The 7,818-nt window shown below is 53.4% G+C and overlaps 1 pseudogene; it reads left to right on the top strand.

Annotated features, from left to right (window-relative positions):
- Positions 1-3,254: 3,254 nt before the first annotated feature.
- Positions 3,255-4,860, top strand: LOC125554864 (annotated as a pseudogene).
- The last annotated feature ends 2,958 nt before the right edge of the window (positions 4,861-7,818 follow it).

Raw genomic sequence — 7,818 nt, 5'->3', positions numbered from 1 at the left:
TCCGCATGACAGTGTTCTTTCTTTGGAGAAGCGGCGTCTCGGAGAGAAGGATGTGGCATACCCGGTTTTTGCGGCCAAGGTGCCAGAGGGCAAGGGCTTTGTGGATAACTCCATCGAGGGTACGATCGTCCTGCGGTTTGATGACATCCACGCTATGTTGAACCTTCATCCGCTGCACTACACCTTCGTTCGGCTATTTTCGCTGAGTATGGAGATGCGGATCATTCGCGATAAGACCCCGGACATCGTGATAGTCGACCCCTTCTACATGTGTGCCAAGATCTTGGGCAGCGCTGGGGACCGGCAAGTCGCGAGTTCTTACCTCGAAGGCGTCATTCTGGCAAACCAAGATAAGGATAACTTCCTCGTGCCTTACTTTCCCGAGTAAGTCCTCCCCTCAACCGCCCCATAACATATGAATTCTTAGATTTCGATCGTTTTTCTTTTAACATTCCGTGTTTTCTGCAGTGACACACATTGCACGCTCATCCTCCTAAGCCCCAAATATTCCATGGCCACGTATTTCGACCCGGACCGTCAGTCGAACGTAGACTACACAAATGTCAAGAAGGTTCTTGATGATGTTCTCCCCGGCTACGTCAAATCTGGAGGCACCTTCACCAGGCCTATTCGTAACTACGGCAAGCACGTGTTCTCCCACAATACGACGTTCTGCTGCGTCAAGCAGCCGCCTGGCGGTCAGAAGGGTGCCTACTACGCCATCCATCACATGCGGGCGATCGTACGGGACCATCATCACCTTCTGCTACCGAGTAGACTCAAAGATTGGGCCGCGAGCGTGTTGGCAATCCAGGACGCGGATATCAGACAAGAATTCTTTCGCATCCAGTCGGAGTTTGCGGAAATCATCCATCAAGATGTCCTTCGTACCTCGGGGCAGTTCTACCTCAGAAATCAACCGTCCAACAGTGACATCGACACAATCCTACAAATGCAGGCTGACAACGCCTGTTCTTTCATGACTCCCACGATAGACGGCGGCTTCATCCACGCTCCGGTCCCTTGAGTCGAGTCGAAAGCAGTGATGTTGTGTCTAGTTCTGAAACATCGATTGGCTCATGTTGTAATTAAACTTTAATGAACTTGTAGTATGTCTCTTTGGTTTCGAGAGTCGTTCAACTTAAGATGTAATCGATGCTATTAATGTCTTGCTTTTCTCTTTCGATCGTTCTGTTGCATACTTATATATTGCTTATGTATTGTCTGTGAATTGGTACTAACGTTTCGTTTGGCGACTGCATAGCGATGCCGTGGTATGTCGTGTATAAGGGTAAGGTTCCCGGAGTCTACGACGACTGGGAGGAGTGTCGGAGACAGGTTCACCGATTCAGCGGCAACAGTTACAAAGGGTACGCCACTAGGGCCGAGGCCGAATCTAGATACAACCGCTATCTAGCGGGAGAGGGGAGGGAGCGTTGGAGGAACCGGATGAAGACGAGTTTCATCGTGATGATGCTCATCGTGATGACCGCAGCTCTCTTCTATGTGATGGTAGTTTAGATGATCGATATCGACTTGTAATGTGAAGACAAACTCGCGGTCTCGAGACTTGTAATATAATGTTCTATCTTTGTTCGGTCTTTTCAATTCGGAGACTAATATGATGAATTGTATTCGGAGACAAATGATGAATTGTATTCAGAGACTAATCTTTTATTGTATTCGATGAATCTGTTGTTGATGTGTGCTGTTTATATTTTGTTCAATTATACATTTTGTAACCTGTGCAAAAAACAGAAAATTAAAAAATAAAAAAAACCTAATATTCATACTAATGGCGCATCACATCATAGTGCGCCATTAGTATGCCAAAGGATACTAATGGTGAATCATTAAACAGTGCGTCATTAGTATGCCGAACTTACTAATGGCGCATCTCGTTGTCGTGCGTCATTAGTATGCCAAAGCACCTGGGTATACATGGCCCCCTGGGAGGCATACTAATGGTGCACTGTTATATATACTAATGGCGCATCTGAGGTGCGCCATTAGTATACCAGATACTAATGGCGCACCCGTGATGCGCCATTAGTAAAATATACTAATGGCGTGCTACTAATGGCGCACCACTAATGCGCCATTAATGGCCAAATTAGGTGCGCCATTAGTAGGCCTTTTCCTAGTAGTGGTGGATTACCGTGGCAAGAGTTGTTTCTCTGGAAAAAAATTAACCTTGGGTCCATTTCACGTGATCACTGGATTGAAATGTTTCTCTAAATTTTTTTGCAACTTTGGGTCCATTTCACGTGATCACTGGATTGGAATCTAACAGCCACTCTCTTCTTCCTCCTCCCGATAGTGACCCTATTCTTTCTCCTCCCGAAGCCCCGACCCACCTAGTCCGAGGTGGCATAATTGTGTCGCCGCCACCTAACATCGTCCTAATTGCCACTGCAGTCGATGGACACTGCTGTGTGGCATCTCGCCCCACCCATGCTACCACCTTCCTTGTGCCATCGTCGTTATGGGCTTCCCTCTAAACCCTGAGAATTAATTTTGGTATCGATGACCCCGTAGCTTCCCCCTTCCTGCCCCAACCATCATCCGAACCTTCAAACATACTATATCTCCTTTGGTAAGGCCTCTCCGAGGACGTGATGGCTAGCCGCATCACTTCGTCTCAATCATAGATGTTGGCCAAACGACTGAATCGTAAAAAGACTTTAGTTGCCAAGGAATAGCAAATTTGATCGATGTTGTGTAATCGTGTATTTGTCCACTAAATAAATAAAGTGACTAAAGAGGGGTTCAAAAGAAAAATCGTAATGTTATTAGCGTCTGTTCGTATTTTCGCAGCTCCAAGCAAACACCTCCCGTATCGTTGGATTTGGTCGCACGGATTTTTGCACAATCTTGAAGCCGCGCCAGCTTTACTTATTCGTTCGCATTTTCACATCTCCCGGCGAACGATCTCATCTAGTTTCCCCCCTCGCTGCTATCTCTTCCTCACTCTCCCATTCCCCACGTTCCAGAAATCCTCCCGTCATGGCTTGGCTCTCAGTGCTGCGGCGGTAGTGGATCCCGGTGATTCCTGCCTTTTTTTCACACATGCTGTTTGGACAGAGGCAAGCTGGGCTCGAGGCGGCGTGGCTATGGTGGCCAGGGCCATGGTGGTGGGGCTATGGTGACGCGATTGCCGGGAATGTGTGCTGATGATCGGCAGGGGACGCGGTGGTCCCCCCAAACAAGTCGGGCTTATATGTTGCACATCAGTTTTTGTTTTACACGGGCGAATGATACAAGGTGGTGAGGTATCCCCCTTACAAGTCGAACCTGAGATATCCGCCACATGCATAACACACACGACTGTCTAGCTACGGGGACCGGAAGCACTAAGCACCCCCACGCTATGACCTAGCACACCTAAGCTCCCTCCCGCTCATCGATGTCTTTTGGCTCAACTTCCCGCCGGTGGAGCGCGTCTTTTTCTACCACCTCGTCCCCGGCCCCGGCGCCGCCACTACCGCCACCATCCTCTCCAACCTCAAGACCTCACTCTCCCAAGCCCTCCGCACCTTCTACCCGCTCGCCGGCCGCCTGCGCCTCAGGCCCGGCACCACCGACCGCCACGAGCTCCACTACCAGCCCGGCGACGGCGTCACCTTCACCGTCGCCATGTACGACCTCGACGTCGACGAGCTGGCCCTGGACGGGCCGAGGGAGGTCGCCAAGATCGCACAGCTCGTGCCGCCTCTCCCGGACGGCGGCGCGGTGCTCGCCCTGCAAGCCACCGTGCTGCGCGGCGGCCGCGGCCTCTCCGTCGGCATGGCCCTGCATCACGCCGCCTGCGACGGGGCGTGCTCCACGCGTTTCCTCCACACCTGGGCGGCGGCCAGCTCCGGCGCCGTCGCGCCGGCGCCCCCAGTCATCGACAGAACTCTCGTCAAGGACCCAAGCGGTCTTTGCGACGCCTTCATTAGAGCCATGGCGAGCACCGAGAAGAAGAATGACGTCAAGATGGCCGGCGATAAGCTCCTCCACCACCTTCACTCTGTCCATGGAAAACATACAGCGCATCAAGGACGTCGTGCGGCTCGCCGCGGCTGGGAAGGGGGGCGCGCCGCCGCGATGCTCCTCACTGGTTGCCACCTTCGGCTTCATTTGGTCATGCCACCAGCGCGCTAAACACGACGACGCAGCAAGTAACGGCGGCGGCGGCGACTCGACCTACTTCATCTTCCCCGTCGACCACCGCTCGCGGATGGAGCCTGATCCCATTCCAGACGAGTACCTCGGCAACTGCGTCGGCGCCGCCCTGAACGCCGCGCCCAAGGACCGGCTCGCCACGGCCGGCGCGGTTGGCCTCTTCACCGCGTGCACGGCGGTGGCTGCGGCGATCGAGCAGGCGGTGCGCGTCGGCAGCATTCGGTCACCGGAGCTGTGGTGGGAGCGGGTAAGGGAGGCCATATTATCCGGCGACGGCGTGCTGGCCGTGGCAGGGTCGCCCAGGTTCCGGGTCTACGGCGTCGACTTTGGGTTTGGGCAGCTGGCCAAAGTGGACATCGTATCCGTGGCGAGGACTGGCGCCATGGCGGTGGCGGAGAGCCGCCGGAGCAGCGGCGGCATTGAGGTGGGCATCTCCCTTCCATCGGATGCCATGCGGAGGTTCCAATGCTGCTTCCACGATGCCATCGCGTGGCTGCAGTGCACCACACCATTAAACAAGTAGAGTGGTCGATTAATGCATACTTCGATGCCTATGGGTGCACGTGATGGAGTGGACTGGTCACTGGAGCGCACATGCAGCAGCATCAACACGCCCATCCCGTATCTACACACTGTTTTGTAAGAGCATCTCCAGCCGTTAGAAGGCGCTAAAAATCGCACCATAAAGACGTATCGGCGAAAATCATGTGTTGGGAGCGTAATGCTTCTCAGTCATGGGACCACGATTTATTTAAAAATCACAAACTAGGCGCAAATTCATCCAAACTTTGATAAATTCATACATATTTAAAACATTTTACAAAAAAAACGCTACTAGGCCCGCCGTCGTCCTCGCCGCCTGACGCCCTTGAAGCTCTACATGCCGAGGAGCATGTAGAACTGTGTGTAGTCGCCGCCGCCGCCGTCGTCGTCGCCTCCTCCGTGGCCGCCGTCCCTGCTACACCCCTCCCCAGGTTGGCGCAGCGGGTTGGACGGTCCGGGGGCATCCTCATCCTCGTCGCTGTCGAGAATCACCACGCCGTGCTCGTCCTCGTGCCCACGCTTGCGGGCGGCTATCTCCTCCAGGGCTCGGCGCTGCCGGACCATCTCGTTGCGGAGGTAGTCGTCCCGCGCCCACTTTAGGGCCTCCTCGTCGGAGAAGCCGCGCCGGACTATGGCCTCGTACTCCGTGGGGCGGCCGGGCTCACGAGGACGAGGCGGCCAGAGGTGGGGGAGGAGTCGGCGATGCGGACGCCGGAGCTGCGGGTGCGGTGGCTGACCGGCGTGTCCTAGGGCTCCGGCTTGACGGGGCGGAGGCATGGAGAGCCGGTCGAGCGGCCGGACGAGGAGGAGGACGCCCCCGGGTCCATGCGCCTCCGCGTCCACGAGCTCCCACACCGGCGGGAGAAGGACGGGGGAGCGGGGTACTCCAGCCTGGGCGTGTTGCTGCCCTCGATGTACTCGAGGATGGTCTTGCTGGAAATATGCCCTAGAGGCAATAATAAAAGGATTATTATTATATTTCCTTGTTCATGATAATTGTCTTTTATTCATGTTATAATTGTGTTATCCGGAAATCATAATACATGTGTGAATACTTAGACACCAACATGTCCCTAGTAAGCCTCTAGTTGACTAGCTCGTTGATCAACAGATAGTCATGATTTCCTGACTATGGACATTGGATGTCATTGATAACGAGATCACATCATTAGGAGAATGATGTGATGGACAAGACCCAATCCTAAACATAGCACAAGATCGTATAGTTCGTTTGCTAGAGTTTTCCAATGTCAAGTATCTTTTCCTTAGACCATGAGATCGTGTAACTCCCGGATACCGTAGGAGTGCTTTGGGTGTACCAAACGTCACAACGTAATTGGGTGACTATAAAGGTATACTACGGGTATCTCCGAAAGTGTCTGTTGGGTTGACACGGATCAAGACTGGGATTTGTCACTCCGTATGACGGAGAGGTATCTCTGGGCCCACTCGGTAATGCATCATCACAATGATCTCAAAGTGACCAAGTGTCTGGTCACGGGATCATGCATTACGGTACGAGTAAAGTGACTTGCCGTAAAGAGATTGAACGAGGTATTGGGATACCGACGACCGAATCTCGGGCAAGTAACGTACCGATTGACAAAGGGAATTGTATACGGGATTGCTTGAATCCTCGACATCGTGGTTCATCCGATGAGATCATCGAGGAGCATGTGGGAGCCAACATGGGTATCCAGATCCCGCTATTGGTTATTGACCGGAGAGCCTTCTCGGTCATGTCTACATGTCTCCCGAACCCGTAGGGTCTACACACTTAAGGTTCGGTGACGCTAGGGTTGTTAGGAAGACTTGTATGTGATTACCGAAAGTTGTTCGGAGTCCCGGATGAGATCCCGGACGTCACGAGGAGTTCCGGAATGGTCCGGAGGTAAATATTTATATATGAGAAGTTGTCATACGGTCGCCGGAAAGGTTCGGGGGCATATCGGTATTGTACCGGGGCCACCGGAGGGGTTCCGGGGGTCCACCGGAAGGGGCCACCTCTTTCGGAGGGGCCTTATGGGCTGTATGAAGAAGGGAACCAGCCCAAGTGGGCTGGGGCGCCACACCCCCTTAGGGCCCATGCGCCTAGGGTTGGGGGAAACCCTAAGGGGGCGCCCCCTTGCTTGGGGGGCAAGCCCCCCTCCCCTTGGCCGCCGCCCTCCTAGAAGATTGCATCTCCTAGGGCCGGCGCCCCCCCTAGGCCCCCTATATATAGTGGGGGGGAGGAAGGGCTTCACACCCCACGCCTTTGGTGCCTCCCTCTCCCTCTCCAACGCCTACTCCTCCTCCATATAGCTTGACGAAGCCCTGCCGGAGTACTGCAGCTCCACCACCACCACGCCGTCGTGCTGCTGCTGGAGCCATCTTCCTCAACCTCTCCTTCCCCTTGCTGGATTGAGAAGGAGGAGACGTCACGCTGACCGTACGTGTGTTGAACGCGGAGGTGCCGTCCGTTCGGCGCTAGGATCTCCGGTGATTTGGATCACGTCGAGTACGACTTCCCCATCCCCGTTCTTTGAACGCTTCCGCGCGTGATCTACAAAGGTATGTAGATGCAATCCGATCACTCGTTGCTAGATGAACTCATAGATGGATCTTGGTGAAACCGCAGGAAAATTTTTGTTTTTTGCAACGTTTCCCAACAGGTCTTCAACGTGCGGCCTTGTGATATCAGTAGGCCCACACAATAAAAACAAAATAATGTGCATGCATATACGGGAGGTCCCGTGCATGGTTGAAAATCCTCTCTCTCGTCCGTGTTCATACAGCCGACAAGGGCGAGCAACGAACAAGTTGAAGAGAACACTGACCGTAGGTCCCCGGGTCTCGTGCAACCGCTTCATATGCATATATACACGTGTGTAGCTTTATTTGCGCTTCACACTAGCACAATGATTTGCAGTTTAAGCCCACGCCATGATTCCGTGAACACATAGTCGAATGTTGTTTTGTGCAGGGATGAAATCATTGTGTAATCATTCAGGCCCCAAAACCAAAGTGAACAATCATGTCAGGATGGAACATTCTGCAGTTTCAAGCGTGTGGGGTGGCTCAGCCTCTCGAACGTACTAGCCTGAACAAATACGATAAAAAAAAGGTATG

The sequence above is a fragment of the Triticum urartu genome, chromosome 4 (genome assembly GCF_003073215.2).
Source record: "Triticum urartu cultivar G1812 chromosome 4, Tu2.1, whole genome shotgun sequence".
Lineage (NCBI taxonomy): Eukaryota > Viridiplantae > Streptophyta > Magnoliopsida > Poales > Poaceae > Triticum > Triticum urartu.
The sequence above is the reverse complement of the archived record's forward strand: the minus strand, read 5'-3'. Positions and strand labels throughout refer to the sequence as shown.